Raw genomic sequence first — 20,742 nt, forward strand, 5'->3', positions numbered from 1 at the left:
GCTCCCCCAATCTAGGCTGTCCTTCAAAGACAAACAGTGCTTCCAGGGCTGAATTCAGTAGCACTAGCTAGCTGCCTGTAAATTTAGATTCTGCCTGCTCCCTGTGCTGTGGGGAGTTACTATAGGCATCCCCTCCAGCCCTGCTCTCCTTCTCCCGGGAAGGGGGTGGAGCTGAGAGCAGCATCACCCCCTAGTACCACCCCTCACTTTCCAGTGAGCAGCAGGGCGGCCAAAGCTGGTAGCTGCATTCTCCTTTCACCATAAGGCAATGTTTACAGGCTCACTTGCTGCAATAAACTCATACCTAGGAGCACAGAGCTATCTGTGGTATTGCTGATGCCCACAGCAGACCTCATGATGCCTCCAGCCACAGTTTGACTTCTTACCCGAAGGTTCCTATTCTTCCTCAAAGAAAAGTTTGCTGTCAGTCCTGTACTGGCCTCAGTATGAGATTTGGTGTCAGTGTAATAGATAATTCCATACCCTGATAGTTAGTTTAGCTTGTCTCTCCCTTGCTTAAGTTACTGTGTCTTTTTGACTGTCCATGCCCACCCCTGGGGGGGAGAGCTGTCGTGGAGGAGGATCTGTTTCTTTTGGGGCCAGTGGGCATTCTTAATGGGTCAAGTTTGCTTTATAGAACTTATTTACATGACGCACACATCTCGTCACCCCTAGAATACTGGTGTCCCAAATCCCTTCATCCGTGGTGGGGGAAAAAAGCTATCATTTAATCTTCCGGAAATTAGAGCAATGAGTGAATCACAAATTCCTGAGGATGTGTTCCAGTGCTACTTAATCCCCATGAAATCTGCAGGGTCTCTCCAAATGGAATCTTTGGATGCAGACTTTGTGCCACCATCTGAAGTATCAGGCTGGGCGAAGTGATCTTTTTGTATCTACATAGAAGGATCCCTACTTTCATATCCCCGTTTTGCAATCTCAAACTAAGTCTTTAGTTCTCTCTGGGCCACTTGGATTTCCTGTATCATTTGTTCCCATTTGGCCATGTCAGCTGCAAGAACCTGGCAATAGTCACATTGCTCTTGGGGAAACATGCTCTGCATTTCCCATTGGATAGTTGGGCCATTAAGAGCCACATTTAGGCAACTCTCTCCATATGTCTGAGCCATCAGCTGAAAGGCTTTCCTCCTTTGTATTGAAGGTGAAGTCTGGAGAAACAATTTAACCCAAAAGATAGACCAGGGCTAGTTGTCCATTCCCTCCTTGGTGGGGGAGCATAATGGTTTCCCTTTTAGACCTTCTTTTGGGCCCATTTCATGAATGGGTTTAAGCATTTTATGGAACCATCTGAGACATTGAGGAAAATCTAGTCCTTAGAGTTCAGACTAGAAAGGACCTTGGACCTCATTCATGTGGTGCTGAACCCCCACATGACCTTCAGTAAGCCCTCACCATGATTTGAACTGCCCCAGGTGCTGGTCTGTCCGGGTCGGGGCATGTCACACTGTATAGGGTTTTCACTCAAACCTGCAGCTGCATGCAGTTATACTGCTGGTGCTTGTCCTAAAGGATCTCTACTTAAAAGTTGGACATTGTGGTGAGATAAATAACTATCATGTTGGCCAATCAGTTGACACTGGGGAACTTTAATGTTTAAAGTTCTTTTAAACTTTAAAGGCAGGAACTTTAATGAAGTAAACAGGTCTGCTGTTTAGGTTAGTGGAGGCCAAACTCAAATACCTTGAGGCTCTTTGGTCCTGGAAAGTTCAGTTTCCAGAAGCAGATAGATATAATTTTTTTTTAAAGCAATGGGCAGAGGACTCCCCAGTAGGCCATCAATGGGCATCTCCTGTGACTTCTCTATTTTTGCGTCTGAGAGCAATGCAAAGGTTCACCAATAAACGTACTCAGGATACATTCTCCATACTCTGGTATTAGCATACACCTTTCTACCCCTTTCTTTGTTTTGACAAGATATTGTACAATTAATTTCCCCTCTTAACTGCATATTTTTTCTCTGGGTACTGCCCAGATGGTTACAGGCACTCCTGCCCCTGAAATCAGCTGAAGGCTCACAAGACTAAAGATTGTTAGCAGCCTGATCATTGTTAGGGTGATTGAGTGTGGTGCTGTGGACTCTCTCAGCTGTATAGGATTCAGCTGGGCTGATGAGTGGAAACAGGAAAGAAGCGAGCTAGGGTTGGGAGAGTGGTATAGAGGCTTTTGTTTGTGACTGGCTGCCTAACGAGGGAAAGGGGCAATACTATGGTCTGTTCTGTTTTAAACACAGAAAGCAAATTAGCATGTAAAAGGGATCCAATATACCTCAGATTCTTTAGAGTATAGTAATTTTGAGAAAATAGCCTGAAGCAATCCTGTTCATAGCTGAGGAGAGTACTAATGCTCTTTCCCTTGGGCAAGAGAGAAATGAGTATGAGGTGCTTGTTATAAATAAAACTGAGATGTCTCTAACCGGACAGTTTGGTTTGTTTGAAAATTCCACAGCTCTGTAGTCTAGGGTATTTTCCATTAACATGGCTTAAAGCATATTTTATCAAAGCGCTTCTATAGCTTGGGGATTCCCCCGTTTGAATCTTTGCCTAACACCCTGTCTACACTACAGCTTTTAACAGAGTTTGTGAGCAGCTAGTGTTGTGGTCAGCTTTAAATGTGGCAACATGCAATGTGGATAATACTCTGACGCCTCAAACTTGCAAAGAGTTCTGCACCTGCGTTATTTTATGCATTTGAATAGTTCCATTGAGTGCAACAGGACTATGGAGGTGACTAAAGCATGTACATAACTTTGTAGGGGCCTTTGTAATCATGGCAGCTCATAGTTTTGTCCTCCTGGGCAGCTTGGTTATCTTACAGGTTGTCTCACTGTTTTGCAGTGTAGAAAGGCATCGTTCAAGGGGTGGGGGCCTGTGTAATCCATATTGGCTGGTCCCCTGTCCACCCAGCTGCCTATGAAGAAGGGCATCCAGAATGTGTGACCTGATATGCTACTTGGTGTGCATTCTCCCACTAGCACTGTGTGCGTGTGGTTTTTGCAACCTAAACCTCCCTGCAGGCACTTTTTCCTGGGCTTGAGGCACTGTAGGATAGCTTAAATTTTCCCAAGATGCGTGCACACGGTTGAGCAGAGTGGCTGGTATAGATGCACAAGCACAGGTGACACTTGTGTGTGTCTGTGTGTGTGCAGGGGTGCTCTGTTTTTTGCCGCCCCAAGCACGGCAGTCAGGCGGCTGTTGGCAGCATGCCTGTGGATGGTCCGCTGGTCAGGCAGATTCGGTGGCATTTCTGCGGGTGATCTGCCAGTCCCGTGGCTTCGGCGAAGCTGTGGGACCGGCGGACCTCCCGCAGGCACACCGCTGAAGGCTGCCTGACTGCAGCCCTCACGGCGACCAGCACGCCGCCCCAGGCACGCGCTTGCTGCGCTGGTGCCTGGAGCCGCCCGCGCGTGTGTGTATGTGGGGGGGTTTGCAACCTAAACCTGTGGTATGGACACAGTTCAACTGTACACAGGCAGGTGAGAGTCAATCTGGTTACGAGGATAAGGTGGTGCTTATAGCATAGATGGTTCTACTTTTCTAGTAAGTTCTGGTAGCTGTTGACTATAAATGTAGCTATTTAATTTCATAGTATCAGTTACTAGCATTGTAGATTTATAAGCATTATGTAAAGCCTCTGAGTTCGGTTGCCAAATCAAGACTGAGTGCCTTTCTGGAAGATGCGCTTTAGCCAGAAGGGTCCTGATCCATCACTAAAGCTGTTAGGACTACAGCTATACTGATAATGGGATCTGTAAGTAATAGTGAAATTTTAATAGCCTGTGACATCAGACTACATGATCTAATCCCTTCTGGCCTTAAATTCTGAATCTGTGGAGCGTTCACCTATGTTAATCTTGTGATATTCAAATCTCTCACTCCATATCGTGGGTGTTCAATTGGTTTTTATAAATACCCATAATAGAACACACTCTACACAGTAAGCATGTCAGGAACAACGCCCTGTTCCCAAGTACAAACACTCCAAATCCTCTAGAGAAGAGAGGGGCTTTGCAGTGTGTCTGAAAGGCTGACAAATATGAGTTCTGATGAGCAAGCAATGAGTGAAGTCCAGAGTCCTTGCATTGAATGCCTCACAGAGCAGCTCCATCCCATGGTTATGAAGGGAGATGCATCTCCAGCACCTGTGCTAATGGCAATTGACCCATTATGTCATGAAAGGATTTCAGGAGTAAGTTGGGTAATGTGGAATTCCCTGGATGGACCTGATCCAGTGCTTAATGAGAATCTTTCCTTTGATTTCAGTGGGCTCTTGTTGGACCCTAATTGACTGTTCCCAACCCATGTTTGACCAGGCTCTTTATGATGTGAAGTTCTCTGCTTTAGGAGTGTCTTTAAAAGAAAAAGATACTGCAGCAAAAAGGAAGAGTTGGACCAAATGCACTGAAATCTGAAAGCAGATCTTGACTTAATTTTTTTAAACTTGTTTTTGTTGTTCCTTCTCAGTAGCAACATGTCATTCAGCTAGCTTACAAGCTGTGCTCAAGGTCCCATGTTCTCTTTGGCAAAATAAACCCAGCTTCTACCACAGAGCCCTGGGCTCCCATTGCACTTGGGGGAAGCAGATTAAAAATTGTGGCAGATTTAGGAAAACAAAAAATCAAGGTAATAGTTGACTCCATGAAAACTGGACAGTACCATTGGTACATAAAATTTGTAAGTGTAGCAGAATTTTATATTGACAACGTACAACTGCATTGTGGAAGTTTGGGAATGGTGGAAGCTGGGTGGGGAACAGTAAAGTTGTATGTGGAATTTAAGGCCGAAGGGACCACTAGATCATCTAGTCTGACCTCCTGTAGTTCACAGGCCACCAAACCCCAACTAGCCACGCCCCCACACCAAGCCCCAAAACCAGAATTAGACTAAAGTATTTCAGCCCTCTAGAGACTAAACTATTGTGTATCTTAGACCGAGAACAGGAAGGACAAAAGGTGCACCAGAGCCTGAGGCCCCTGCAGTGGCAGAAGGCACCTGGGAAGGTGGTCTGGTTTTTTGGTACCCAGGAATCAATTGAAGCTTTTGGTCTCAGGAGGGGATGCATCTCCTTGTTCACTCTACCGTGCAATCCAGGGCAGAGTGGACTTTAAGATTTCTTTTTTCAGACAAGAGTGTAGAAGTCCTCTTCCCTACTCCAGCAACCAGTTGTTTCCCACCCCAGTATGTCACAGTAACCAGCAGCAATGAGTAAGGACGGTCTCTGGCCGGTGGTACTGAAATGAACAGCCATGCAATAGTTAACAATGGTGAGCTATTTAAATAGAGCCATAAGGCCCTTCTGAGTGTAGAAGTAGTGGGATAGGGTTGTATGCCATTGGTGTGCTGAGAGAGAGAAGGCGGAAGGAGCCTATTTATGCACAGCCTGCAATACCGTCATTAGGTGGTTCATTAATTGTATATATTTGAATGGGTTTTATGCAACATACGCAATATACTTCCACTCTGAAAAGTAGTTCCTAATCAAATGCTGAAGAATCATTGTAAAGCAAATCTATTTATAATTTTCCTCCTAATTTGGAGATATCGGTTCTTTTCTGTCTTATAATCTTATTGCTTTTGTTGTTAGGATTTCTTGTATTATTTGGACCCCCTTCCATCCCACTACCCTGTAGCCACAATCCCAGCTGCCCTTTTCAGCAGTAATCCAGCAACTAATTGTAGTTCACTGTCTCTTATGAGTTCGGGCTGATTTTTCAAAGCTGCCAACGCGTTTGGATGCCTGGAAATTGGATATCTACAGCCCTTGAGTTGCTTTCTAAATCTCAGCTTGAATTTAGAACAGTGAATAGCTCCCAGGTTTTGGCTTTAACTCTAGCAAAGGAGTTTGAAATGGCTCGAGGACCATACCGTTGCAGCTTGGCATTTTGGGAGCATTTTAAAGCTCTATTTTCCTCTTCCAGCTGCTCACTATTTCAGCCCTGTCACCTGCCGCTTCAGCCCATCCTCACTGGGTGCTGCCTGAGATATTACAAGTGAGAATATTTGTTTTTTCCAGACATGCCCTGTCACTGACTCCATGCTCTTGCCAATGGAAATTCCAAATGCCATTTGTGGGAAATTAATCTACCCGTTAACACATTTTTTGCTTAAAAACCGAAAGATTTAGTTTGTTCCTTCAGTGTTACTTTGTGCCTCCAGTATTGCAAGGGGAGAAAATGAGTGGATGCTAATGACCACATGAGAAGTGCCCTCATGGAAACCAGAAGCAGCTAAATGGTTAATTGTTTAAATCATTAATGCAGAGGGAAGTATTTTTCCTTTTTAAAAATCTGTGGCCTCATTCCTCTCCCTCCCTCCCTCATTAAATATAATGCCCCAGACTCAAGAAACCTTGTTCAGGGTAGCTTTTAAGCACATGTGGAAGTGCTATCCTGAATTGTGGGGAATAAGTGTACGAATATGAGGGCTTGTCTGCACCGGCAGTTTACAGCTTTCTCGCTCAAGGGTGTGGAAAAAAACAAAACCCTGAGCGCAGCAAGTTTCAGCGCTGGAAAGCACCAGTGTAGGCAGTGCACCAGTGCTGGTAGCTACGCCCCTCGTGGAGGTGTGTTTTTTGAGCGCTTGGAGAGCTGTCTCCCAGCACTCTACCACGACCACCAAGCCACGTTAAAACACTGCCGTGGCAGTGCTTTAGTGTTGCCAGTGTAGACTAGCCTTTGTATATTTTGAGTCACAAGGCCCTACCTTTACACTGCTGTGAGCTGGTGCATGAGGTGACATCGTTCAAAAGGCCCAGCCAGCCAAATCAGAATGTAGCTTTAGACAATCAGCACCTCTAGCCATAATCTGATTAGATTTGAGTTCACAGTGCTGGGAGGTGGAAGGGCAGTTTACATCTCTCAGAACTATTGTTTCAAGCTGTCTATAGCTGCAGACAGATAGCGTTATAGTGGTTTATATTCAAGTTACATTTGGAAGTTTTCCTCCTCTGTGTGCTTTTCCAGATTCCATTGCTGGCTGAGTTTGGATTCTTTGGCCAGTGCTGTCCATTGGGCCCGTGCCTGCACCCAACTGTTCATGTGCCTCTAGCCAAGGCCATAAATGGTGGGGCAACCCCAACTGCCCCTCAGTTCCTTCTTGCCACCCATGGCTGTGAGTTGGAACTTGCAGTGTCTGAGTCTCTTGGCTCACCGTGTGTTTTATCCATTGTTCTGTAGATACTTATCCGTGAGACTGTCCTTAGTGTTAGATTTCCTGATAGCCTTTCCTTTCTTCCTTTTAAAAGGAAACTTGTTTGTTTTGCCTGCGAGTTTGCCCCAATACTGAGACCAAGCACTACGCCTGAGCTCAAATCTCCAGGTTTTAAAAATTGCATTTCGTGCAAGGCAGTGATGCCTCCCAATGGGCATGCCAGATGGTTACTGTAAATGTGTAAATCCTTTTCCTAAGAGAATGCAGAGAGCTAGGGAATCCTTACAGATGTTCCTGCTGGAGATGTTGATGCATCTCTCTTCAGACTCAGAGATGCCTGGGGCAGAAACTCCTGAGTATGTATCAGAAAGTGCTCCTGCTGGCTCCTCAGGTCTTGGGGTTGTGATTGCTGCTCCTAAAGACCCGTCCTCCTCAGGAAACTTCAGGAGATAGGGAGAAAAGAGCCCTGAGCCCACAAAGGGAAGAGAACCAGGTCTCCTTCACCAGGTTCTTGCTCTAGGAGCCACAAATCCGATCAAATCTCATCTGAAAAGGGTAGCACAAGACCCCGAAAGAGTCCCTCTGGTTCCCATTCAGGCCACCAGTTGCTGTGCCACTAAACTGGTGTCCTAGATGCTGCAAAACTTGCCTGGCACCCATCTCTCAGCATCAAGGCCCCCAGTACTGACAATCCTGGTACAGTGTCATCTAACCGCCTGACTACAGCATCAACTTACACTGTGCCGAAAGCCTACACGCCATCTAAAGATCTGTCTCTTCGTTATCGGACTCCCCGCTTTTGGCAATAGTAAAGGTACCATCTCCAGTACCAGCCTTCACTGCTCCTACATCAGTACTGACCACATCAGTGATACCACTCCGAGCACACTCTGTGGCACTCCAGCTGTATTGGCTCCCCCTCTCCAAGGGGAGTAATCGTTCCCATCCTGCGGCTCTGACAGTAGGGAGGTATCACTAATTCATACCCTGGGGCCAGGATACTCGGAGCCAATGTACAGAGGGGAGCTGAGGGCTAATCTCTATTACCTCAGATACAGGAGCCCAAACATGGCTCCCTATTATCATCCCCCTTAGCAACCTGCCCCTTATGCCTACAACACCCTTGGCCTTACAGGACTGCATCAGGCTAGAAGGCCAGTGTCTACACCCCAATCTACAGCTAGATCCCCTGCTCCACAACCTCACAAGGGAGCTTTACAACCAGCCCAATCTGCTGCACTGCCTACTGAACAGACTGGTCAAGGCTCACAGGAGGAATTGCAGGCAGTACCAAGTGCCTTCCCAGCGCTTTGAGCAATTCTGTATGCACCCTTCACTGAAATCGTTCATTGTCACTCTGGCTAACGAGAGACCTACAGACAGTCAGCAGAAAGGAACACCTCAAGACAAGGGGTCCAAGAAATTAATTGTCTAGAAAAAGTATTGTACATTGAGTCTCCAAACAAGAATGGCCAACGACCTGTTGAAGTGCAATTATCAGGATTCCATAGGTAATGTTTGCAGATAGGCCTCCTCAAGAAAGCAGAAATTAATTTAAACCCTTAATCTCTGAAGGGGGGATGTACATTCCTCCAGGGCAGTCCTTGATTCTGTGGCCATAGCTTCCAGATCTATGGCTGGTTCAATTGCCATGAGGGGACCCTCTTGGCTTCAGTCACTAGGGATCCGTAAGGAAGTACAAGGTACAATGGGGGATCTTCCATTTGAGGGCTGTGAACTTTCTCAATTAGAAAACAGATGAAGCTTTATACTCTGAGGGTGGGGACTGTAGCTGACACTGAGGTCCTTGGGAGTCTATTCTTCTGTATCAAAGCAGAAGCACTGTAAGCCTCAACACCAGCAGAGGCCATCATTCTCTATACAATATAGGCACCATGAACCATCTCTACAAAGTGCCAAAAATTCCAGAGGAGGAAGTCATCTGCATGCATCTACCACAACCACTCTCATCAGACCTCGTCACCAGCAAGGTAGCAGATGTGACTCCTGGCTGGGAGCAGTGTACAACTTTTTTGGGGGAAACATTTAATTCTGTACATAAAGATTTTTGATCCAATTCATGCCTGGACTGTGACTTTCATTCTGGCTCTGGCAGCATAAAAAGGCCATAAAGCCAGGGGTTCTGGTCCCTAGGGAATTCCCTGCACCAGTGGGGGCTTCTCTGACTTGTACAGGAATCACTATGTGAAGATAAAACACTGAGGAGTCCTTGTGGTACCTTAGAAACTAACAAATTTATTTGGGCATAAGCTTTCATGGGCTAAAACCTACTTCATCAGATGCATGGAGTGAAAAATACAGTAAGCAGTGTATATATTACAGCACATGAAAAGATGGGAGTTGCCTTACCAAGTAGGGGGTCAGTGCTAACGAGGACAATGTAGTCAAAGTGGATGTCGGCCATTTCCAACAGTTGACAAGAAGGTGCGAGTATCAGCAGAGGGAAAATTACTTTTTGTAGTGACCCATTTACTCCATCTTTATTCAGGCCTAATTTGATGGTGTCCAGTTTGCAAATTAATTCCAGTTCTGCAGTTTCTTCAAGTCAGCGACACTGCTATGGGTACCCACATGGCCCCACAGTATGCCAACATTTTTATGGCTGACTTAGGGGAAGCGTTGTTCTAGCACCTCTACTCTACTTGTGCTACATTGATGACATCTTCCTCATCTGGATCCATGAGAAGGAGGCCCTTGAGGAATTCCACCAGGATTTCAACAATTTCCACCCCACCATCAACCTCAGCCTGGACAAGTCCACACAAAAGATCCACTTCCTGGACATTACAGTGCAAATAAGCGATGGTCACATAAACACCACCCTATACCAGAAACCTACTGACCGCTACCTACATGCCTCCAGCTTTCATCCAGACCACATCACACAATCCATCGTCTACAGCCAAGCTCTATGATACAACCACATTTGCTCCAATCCCTCAGCCAGAGACAAACACCTACAGGATCTCTATTAAGTAGTCTTAAAACTACAAGACCCTCCTGGTGAAGTGAAGAGAGAGATTGACATAGCCAGGAGGGTACCCAGAAGTCACCTACTACAGGACAGGCCCAGCAAAGAAAGTAACAGAATGTCACTAGCCGTCATTTACAGCTCCCAACTAAAACCTCTCCAGTGCATCATCAAGGATCTACAACCTATCCTGAAGGATGATCCCTCATTCTCTCAGAGCTTGGGAGACAGGCCAGTCCTCACTTACAGACAGCCCCCCAACGTGAAGCAAGTACTCATCCGCAACTACACACCACACAACAAAAACACTAACCCAGGAACCAATCCCTGCAACAAACCCTGTTGCCAACTCTGTCCACATATCTATTCAAGGGACACCGTCATAGGACCTAGCCACACCATCAGGGGCTCGTTCATCTGCACATCTACCAATGTGATATATGCCATCACGTGCCAGCAATGCCCCTCTGCCATGTACATTGGCCAAACCGGACAGTCTATATGCAAAAGAATAAATGAACACAAATCAGACATCAAGAATTGTAAAATTAAAAACCAGTAGGAGAGCACTTCAATCTCCTTGGACACTCAATAACAGACTTAAAAGTGGCAATTCTTTAACAAAAAACCTTCAAAAACAGACTTCAATGAGAAACTGCAGAACTAGAATTAATTTGCAACCTGGACACCATCAAATTAGGTCTGAATAAAGACTGGGAGTGGATAGGTCACTACAAAGAGTAATTTTCCCTCTGCTGATATTCGCACCTTCTTGTCAACTGTTGAGAATAGGCCACTTCCATCTTAATTGAATTGGCCTCATTAGCACTGACTTCCCCCCCACACACACAACTTGGTAAGGCAACTCCCATCTTTTCATGTGCCGTGTGTATGTATGTGTATATACTGCTTTCTGTATTTTTCACTCCATGCATCTGATGAAGTGGGTTTTAGCCCATGAAAGCTTATGCCCAAATAAATTTGTTAGTCTCTAAGGTGCCACAAGGACTCCTCGTTTTTTCTGATACAGACTAACACGGCTATCACTCTGAAATATGTGAAGATAAGTGTCCCAGGGGTTGAGAGCTACATACCAGTCATGTAGATAGAAGATTGGAACTGCTGAGGTCAGTTACCATCCCAATGCTCTTTTGTAATAATCAGCATTGACTATTTAATATCCCAAAGCATAACATGTACATGGGTAGCGTGACAGAACTGGGCATTGCTTCTAAATACACGTATCTTCGCAACAGAACAGGAAAAGGGGAAAAGTCACTTCTTCCTTTACCTACCTACCAAGACCCAAGTTCAGGGCTTGTCTTGCTTCAATTGAGACACTGTTTAAGTAGCCACTCATTGTCATGTGACCAGCTGGGAGTTAACTCATCTGAGGTTGCTGAAGAGTTTGCAGTGTTGTAGCTGTGTTGGTCCTTGGATATCAGAGACAGCCACGGTGGGTGAGGTAATATCTCTTATTGGACCAACTGCTGTTGGTGAAAAGAGACAAGCTCTTGAGCTTACACTGCTGTTCCTCAGGGAGAACACAGCACCTGCCTTCATCTCAAGGAGATCCTAGAAGGCTGGTTCCCCCAGACTTTGGTGTGCAATATTCACCAGGTCTGATCTTGCCACCCCTTCCTGCCCAATATATAAGTAAGGTCACAGGGGTATATGAGGCATTGTAATGGGAAAATGTTTCATCAAACTCATAGGCTGTGGTTTCTGTGCTTTCCTAGTGCCATGACTGGGCACTGGGAGCAGAGTACCATGACAGGTGCCCAGCCTAGAGGAGATGGAAGTGATGCTACTTGTTTGGGGGAGTATCTAGAGGAATGGGCAAGAGCTAGATCTGCACTTGTGTTGTGTCCCTTTTTGGTATAGCGCTCAGCCATAGGACTCTGTATTGACAGTGGCCAAGGTGCCTCTTTCTCTCTGGGGGTGGCTAGGAGACAGTGCTCCTTCCTCTCTGCTGCAGTTACCCACATCTGTTACCCTTGCAGCTGGGTCACTGCACTGTGCTCCACCTCTGGCTACCACTGAAGTGTCAGGAATGCAGACTGTATCCGCTTGCCTTTGGGGCAGAGCAAGCTAGAAGCAGCACCTAATGCCAAGGCTCCAGGCACTGCACGTCAGGGTGTGATGCAAGGTATTGGCCAGAGCCTGTGAGCTGGGCCGGCTCTAGGCACCAGCAAAGCAAGCATGTGCTTGGGGCAGCCCATTTGCAGGGGCGGCAGGGATCCAGCATAGGAGCTGAGAACCAACAGGGGGCCCTGGGAGCTGTAGTTCCTTGGTTAGCTCCCTGCCTATAGAGCCAGCCCTGGAGCAGGAAAAGAACTACATTTCCCAGCATTCCCTTGGCCACTACCACCAGGAAAGAGGGAGAGGGAGTGAGGTAGCTGAGACCTCATGCTGCAGCTTGCTGTGAATAGAGAGCTGCACTCTGAAGGGTAGGGATACCATATTTTAACATTCAAAAAATAGGACACTGCACAGGGAGGGAGGGTAGCCCCACCTTGCCACCATCCACTCCCTCTGACTGCCCCCCACAGAAACCCCAACCCATCCAACCCCCTGCACCCTGTCCCCTGATCACCCCCTCCCGGGACCCCTGCCCCCAAGGATCTCACCCCATATCTAAGCCTCCCTTCTCCTTGTCCCCAACTGCCCCCTCCTGAGACCGCCCCGACTTCCCCCCTAGGACCCCACCCCCTACCTATCCCCTGACAAATCCCCGGGACTCCCCTGCCTATCCAACTGCTGCCTGGCCCCTGACTGCACTCCCAACCCCTGACCCATCTAACCCGCCCTTCTCCCTGCCCCTGACTGCCCCCCTGAACCTCCACCCCATCCAACCCCCCAGCCCCCTTACCGTGCCACTCAGACCAGCATGTCTGGCTCCCCGCAGCGCCAGACACTGCATACATGCTGCCGTGCTTCCCCGTGGAGCCACAGCCCCCCTCCTCCCCCCCAGCACCTGCCTTCCACATTTGAACACCTCAAAATTCAGGAGTGCTCAAGCTCAGTTTGGGCAGCTGTTACTTCATTTCCCCCAAATCAAATATACTGATCCACTGTAACTTGCTTAGAAAAAGTAGGATAAAATTGAGCAAGAAATGCTTCCCAGTGGTTATTAGGACTGGAATTGCTATTTTCAACAGCCGTTGCCTTTTTGTTTGTTTAAAAGGAAGACAGTGATATTGCATTGGCAAATTCCCCATAGAAAGAAAGAGTGGAACAAAAGAATAATAAAGGCACCTCAACTTTTCCTCATTTATGTAGGACAGTCTTATAATATGCATCCAGATATCCTCCAATCACACAAGCTGAAAATTGTTACACTTTACTGCAGTTCTGGGAACCAATCCTGTCTGTGTTCTGTGCACATGTAAAATTCATGCTGAATGACCTGCCATGGGAGCCAGTTACCAGTGACCCAGGGTTGCGGCGGAAGGAGGGTGCAGGTGGGGGAGAGGGAGAGAGAGCCCAGGGCTGGGGTGGCAGGAGGTGTGTGTGTGGGGGCAATGGTGGGGGGGAATGAGGGAGCCCAGAGCTGGGGCGGCAGGGGGTGTGGGTGGGGAGAGCCCAAGGCTGGGGCAGCAGGGGGGTGCGGCGAGGAGCCCAGGGCTGGGATGCGGGGCAGCCAAAATTTTTTTTGCTTGGGGCGGCAAAAAACCTAGAGCCAGCCCTGCCTGTGAGTCCCCACCTGCTTTGAGCCCTGGTAACAGACAGCACTTCTCTTTCTCCCTCCATCCCAAGAATGGATGCTTGCTGGAGTGCTGTGTTCATGCCTGGAGTTGCACTGCCCAGTGCTTGGACAGTCCACCCATGCCCTCATGGCTACATTCAGGATGCGGCGTCAGGCTCTCCTACTCACTCTGTCTTCAGTATCACAGCTAGCACTGGCCTGAGTCACCCTGTGTCTGAATGGGAGTTGCTCAGGTGCCAGGGCAAAAGACACCCTCCTATCTGCGAAGTATAAATGTACAGGACATGTCTTTAAATTTAAATGGGGACACTGTCCTTTCTCCATGAGTGCCCCCAACTCCTCCCACGGCTGAGGAGTGCTGCTTCCTGTCCTGATTTAGGGTTCAGTGGGAGGAACACCAGCATGGAGAGCTCAGGCTTGGCAGATGAATTGCTGTAGAAGCCAGCACGGGGCCATTTGTGCCCTGAGCAGTTTGAGGCCAGCTCTCCCCCCTGTATGAGTCTAAACTTAAATTGTGTAGAAGGGGAGGAACAAATCCTTCAGCTGGCTGGGGAGAGAAGTATCTTACATTTACATTTAGGAGGGTAAGTGTCTCAAGTCTTCACATCTTCCCTGGGAAATACCAAGAGGGGGACATGAAAGAGATTTGATTAATGCTCATTTCAGCTGAACCTTAAATAGAAGAGCAGCAACTAGCCTCACTGGAGGGCTCAACCAGTCAGACTGGCTCAGGAATGGGCCCAAGGAGAAACTGACAAGATCTCAAACAGCTTTAAAAGACAGGGCTATTAAGAGCACAGCCCCAGGATTCACATCATCATCTATTGTTAAATAAGTCCCCGATTCAGCAAATAAACTTAAGCATTGCCGAACTCCAAGCACAAGTCCCATTGAAGACTACTCACATGCTTAAAGTTAGACACACACGTAAGTATCTTATTCACAGATAAGGCCAGAAGGGACTATTGTGATCGTCTAATCTGCCCTCCTGTATAATATAGGCCATAGGACTTCCCTGAATTGATTCCTGTTTGAACTAGAGCAGATATTTCAGAAAAGTATCACATCTTCATTTAAAAATTGCCAATGGTGGAGAATCCACGAAGACCCACGGTAAACTGTTCCAGTGGTTAATTACCAGCACTGTTTAGAAATAATGTTCCTTTTTTTGGTCTGTATTTGTCTAGCTTCAACTTCCAGTCATTGAATCCTGCCAGACCTTTGAAAAACCCCTGATCAATTTTCTGTTCCACATATAGGTGCTTATAGACTGTGATCAAGTCACTCCTCAACCTTCTCATGCTGAATTGAAGCTTAAAGCTCTGTCTTCTGCCGTTCCCAGGCTATTTCAAGTAGAGCAGCGAGGACCTTTCCATAATGGAACACACAGAGGGAGCGTGTGTGCACACTCTCACATTCATGTCCTTTGCTGGCTTGTGGTTTTCAGTGGAAAGCAAAGGGAAATTCTGCATTTTTTTGTGCTTTGAGATTCGGGTTCAAAATTTGGACCTTGCATTCCAAAGCAAAAAATGATGCATCCAGCTACAAGTAAAGAGAAACACAGCTTTAGAATTAAGCCATCAGTTGTCCAGCAGGTGACTTGCTAAGGAGCAAAATCTGTTCGTGCCTTCCTCCACCCCCGTCCCCCGCCCGTTTCATGAATATCTGAAATTTTATTTTGGTATTTTTTTCCCAAGCTCAGGAGTACTACATCTTTTCTTTCCTGTTCTTGCTGGAAGACTTCTTTAGAGGAATTGAAGTGGGAGCTCCCTTAGCCCTTGCTGAGTCTTTCACAGAGAGCTTTTCTCCTCTCTGTGTGTATCTGATTGTTTCTTTGTTTTCATTAACCACCTTCAATGAGTTTTAAGCAGTATGACTAAAAATCCCTTCTCTTAAATTTTCAATCTCTTGTGATGTCATAATCTCACACTTGATCTCCCACAGACAGTGGCAGCTCCAGGCACCAGCGCTCCAAGCGCGTGCCTGGGGTGGCAAGCCGCGGGGGGTGCCCTGCCAGTCCCTGCGAGGGCGGCAGTCAGGCAGCTTTCGGCGGCTTGCCTGCGGGAGGTCCGCCGGTCCCATGGATTCTGCAGCAGTTCGGTGGTGGGTACACCGAATCCGCGGGACAGGGGACCTCCCGCAGGCATACCGCCGAAAGCAGCCTGTCTGCAGTGCTTGGGGTGGCAAAAAAGCTAGAGCCGCCCCTGCCCACAGACTCCAGCAAAGATTGAGAAATTGACTTGATTTTTCTAACATTAAAAACCAAGCAGTAAAAGAATGAAACTTAGGGGATGGGGTGTGTAAAGAAGGAAGGGGAATGCCAAACTTTCAGTCCTCTTTGATACATCAAAACCAAGAGTGTGTACACACACAGCACAGACACTTTCTTTCCTTTTCAGGTCACCTTAAAGCGATGGGATTTGTAACCACCAGCAGGGGGAGCTGAAACACCTGCAAACCCTCTTGGCTAGTATGATCCATGAGCAACAGGAAAGGAATGCTTTTTTAGGGTCTGGATCTCATGGAGTTTTTCTGCTAAGATGAGTCATTGCTAGGATGGAGGAGGAGTTCACCCCGCAGGTGGGCTAATACCCAGAGTTCGCAGGCAAGCGGGAGTGGCAGTCAGCTCAACGTTTTTGCTGTACATATACCACTCTATTGCTCTCATTGGCTGCTGGTGTGGGTGGGAGTTAGAGCCCCTGGCAGCTCTGGGGCTCTCCAGACCGCGTGATCGCCAAACACTTGGCCATTCCATTGTCTAAGGGTGTGCTCAGATATAAGGCATTTCTGGGTAACTAACTCTCTACTTTCAAGTGGCATGGCCTCAAGCATCTGTGGACTTCAACTACTGGGACTCATAAGCACAACAAGCAAGAGGTCACTGCCGCACAGGTAAATACTATTGGATATGTATATAACATTTCACATCCAAGGTCCCCCAAGTGATTTACAATTAAAGCTCAGAAGAACCTCATGTAATCCATGTTATCCACATGTTATAGAGAGGAAAGTGGAGACACAGAAGACCTCATGTTTTCAAAAGTGCCCACACAGCCTGGATGCCCACCTTATACCACCCAGCAGCTGGTTTCTAGAGGTGCAGAGCAGTAATTCCAGAGGAAGCCAGTGGGGGCTGGGAACACTCAGCAGCTCTGAATGAATAGGCCAAGGGGCAGTGTTGCTAACATTTGTGATTTTTTTTTATTGCAAGTCTTGTGATATTTGATGTTTTTCTTGAAGTCCCGGCTCCCAGGGTGCTGTGCTTAGGTGAGAATCGTGACTTTCGCTATTAAAGGAAATTGATTGTGGAGAAAAGCTTGAAACTGCAGCCAGTGAGTGCCCTAAAAGCTCAGCCACCTGAAGGCAAACCCACGCTATATTATTTAAGTCTCGTGATTTTTAGGAGGGCCTGCCTCCCAGTTTTCGAGTGTTGGGTTGTCAGCTGGGCACCTAGAGACACAGCAGTGAACAGCTGCAAACTTGGGCTCAGTGCGATATTTGTAAACCAGTTACTTGCAGAGACCAGCCACGAAAGGGAGATTTGACCACACGCACTAGGCCAAGTGCATTTCATGCTCCCCGGTCAAGTTAGCTCGCCCCCAGTGAACACTACAGGCAGCTGATGCTGTTGGGGCATTAAAGTAGATGGAAGGTGATCCCCCGTAGCTACCCAATTGGGCTGTGACCAGGGGACTGGTGCTACCTGGGTGGTGTAGTGATGCAAATAACAATCATATCATCCACACGCTTGCATGATGGTATTTTAGTGCTCATAAATAGGGCTGTCGATTAATCGCAGTTAACTCGCATGATTAATTCTCAAATTAATCTCAATTCAAAAAATTGCGATTAATCGCACTGCTAAACAATAGAATATCAATTGAAATTTATTAAATATTTGTGGATGTTTTTCTACATTTTCAAATATATTGATTTCAATTACAACGTAGAATACAGAGTGTATACTGCTCGCTTTATATTTTTTATTACAAATATTTGCACTGTAAAAATGATAAAAGAAATGGTATTTTTCAACTCCCTTCATACAAGTACTGTAGTGCAATCTCTTTATCATGAAAGTGCAATTTACAAATGTAGATTTTTTATTACAAGTTCACTCAGTCCTACTTCTTGTTCAGCCAGTCACTCAAACAAACAAGGTCGTTTACATTTAGGGGAGACAATACTGCCCATTTCTTTACAATGTCACCTGAAAGTGAGAACAGGCATTTGCATGGCATTTTTGTAGCCAGTATTGCAAGGTATTTACATGCCAGATGTGCTAAACATTCATATGCCCCTTCACGCTTTGGCCATCATTCCAAGGGACATGCTTCCATGCTGATGCTTGTTTAAAAAAAAAAAAACATTAATTAAATTTGTGACTGAACTCCTTGGGGGAGAATTGTATGTCTCCTGCTGTTTTACCCACATTCTGCCATATACTTCATGTTATAGTAGTCTCGGATGATGACCCAGCACATGTTGTTCGTTTTAAGAACACTTTCACTGCAGATCTGACAAAATGCAAAGAAGGTACCAATGTGAGATTTCTAAAGATAGCTAAAGCACTCGACCCAAGGTTTAAGAATCTGAAATACCGTCCAAAATCTGAGAAGGGACGAGCTGTGGAAGATGCTTTTAGAAGAGTTAAAAGAGCAACACTCTGCTGCGCAAACTACGGAACCCGCACCACCAAAAAAGAAAATCAACCTTCTGCTGGTAGCATGACTCAGATAATGAAAATGAACATTCATTGGTCTACACTGCTTTGGATAGGACAGGAACCCAGGGCTGGCCTTACCATGAGGCGAACTGAGGCAGCTTTTTTTGTCCCATGCAGTTCTCATTCATTGAACTTGGTGGTCAGTGATGCAGCATCAGCTTCTAGTAAGGCTGCTGAATTTTTTAATGTAATTCAAAGCATCTATGTATTTTTCTCTGCATGAACTCATCAATGGCAAATTTTGAAGTAACATCTCAGGACATCCTCTCTGACACTGAAACCACTGAGTGCCACATGATGGGAAAGTTGAGTGGAAGCGATAAAGCCTATCAAACACCAAATTGGGAAGATAGATGATGCCATAGTTGCCATTATGGAGGATAATGCTATGACAGGAACTGTTTGTGGGAGAACAGTGGCAGAGGGAAATGGAATCACCAGAAACATACATAACTTCAAATTTCTGTATGGCTTAGTGTTTGTGGCATGACATACTGTTTGAAATAAATGTTGTAAGCAAGAGACTCCAAGGTGTTGACCTTGATATATCTGGAGCAATGGAACAACTGGACAAAGCAAAGTCATATCTACAGTCTTACCGGTCAGATGAGGGATTTTAAAACGTTCTGAAGAGTGCACAGAAGTTGGCAGAGGAACTTCAGACTGAAGCTATTTTCCCACCCATTCAAGAATACAAGAGTTACCGAAGAAGACAACATTTTGATTACGAGGCACGGGACAATCCCATGAGAGACCCCAAACAACAATTCAATGTTAAATTCTTTAACCAGGTGCTAGATTGTGCAATACAGTCAGTTGAATGTTTCATGCAGCTCAAGGAACACAGCAATATATTTGGGATGTTGTATGATATTCCAAAACTCCTCACTATAGCTGAAGAAGACCTTCGCCAGCAATGCAGGGCACTAGAGACAGTGTTGACACATGAGGACATGCCCGATATTGATGCAAGTCATTTAGGTGATGAACTGAAAGCCCTTTCAAAATACATTTCAGCAGGATCAACTCCAAAGACTGTTCTGGAATATATGTGCACAAATAAGATGACCACCCTCTTTCCAAATGCTTTTGTTGCTCTGCGCATACTTCTAACATTTCCTGTAACAGTTGCCAGTGGAGAACGCAGCTTCTCCAAGCTGAAGTTAATAAAAACACATCTATGCTCCACAATGATACAGGAGAGGCTGGTCGGCCTTGCAACCATCTCAACAGAGCATGAGCTGGCCCACACTGTGGACCTTCAGGAAGCAGTTCAAATCTTTGCAACCAAAAAGGCACGGAAAGGACCACTTTGATTATTCAAACAGATAAAAATGCCAGTGTTTACTATGCAGACACGAAAAGTTACATTTGCTGTTCAGGCATTTGAAAGTTAAGTGTTACTTAAATTTTTTGAACAAGGCATTTTAAGTTGTTAGTTCTCCTTTATTGGGGTAGGTAGCAGAGCAGTACCATGAGAGGAGTATAATAGGAAGAAGTCAGAATGAGACCTTTCAAAGTTTTGTCCCAAGCGAGAGAGAATCGGGGCATCATTTGAGCTCCCCACCTCAGGTGCCAAAATGTGGGCTGGCCCTGCAGGAGCCAATAACTTGGAATCAGTTTTGTACTTACTGCCACCCATCAGCTGACTCCTTGGCTCTGTTGATTTGTACCCTGCTCTCCCCTCCAGGCAGTGGAAGCCAGCCCATCTCCCCGGGTGCAGGCAGGCTGACTTGCACCAAAAAAATACATGATTCAAAAATTGTAGGTGGTGGTGTAGTTGTGTTGGTCCCAGGATTTTAGAGAAACGGGGTGGGTGAGGTAATAGGAGCAGGGTGGGTGGGTGAGGATCAAACGGACATGCTCCGGCGTCTGGTGGAGCTTCAGGAACGGCAGCAGGATAACAGAGTGCCGCTGCAGCTGCTGTATAACCTCCCTCCCCCCTCACCATGTTCCACAGCCTCCTCACCCAGACGTGTAAGAACACGGGGGGGAGGCTCCGTGCACCCTCCCACTCCACCCCAGTGGACAGCCCAACCAAAAGGCTGTCATTATATTGAATTTTTTCAGTGGCCTTTTACTTCCCGCCTATCCTCCTCCCAAACCTCACCCGGGTTACCTTATCGGTTCTCTCCCTATGTTTATAATC

Source organism: Trachemys scripta, chromosome 8, assembly GCF_013100865.1.
Source record: "Trachemys scripta elegans isolate TJP31775 chromosome 8, CAS_Tse_1.0, whole genome shotgun sequence".
NCBI lineage: Eukaryota > Metazoa > Chordata > Testudines > Emydidae > Trachemys > Trachemys scripta.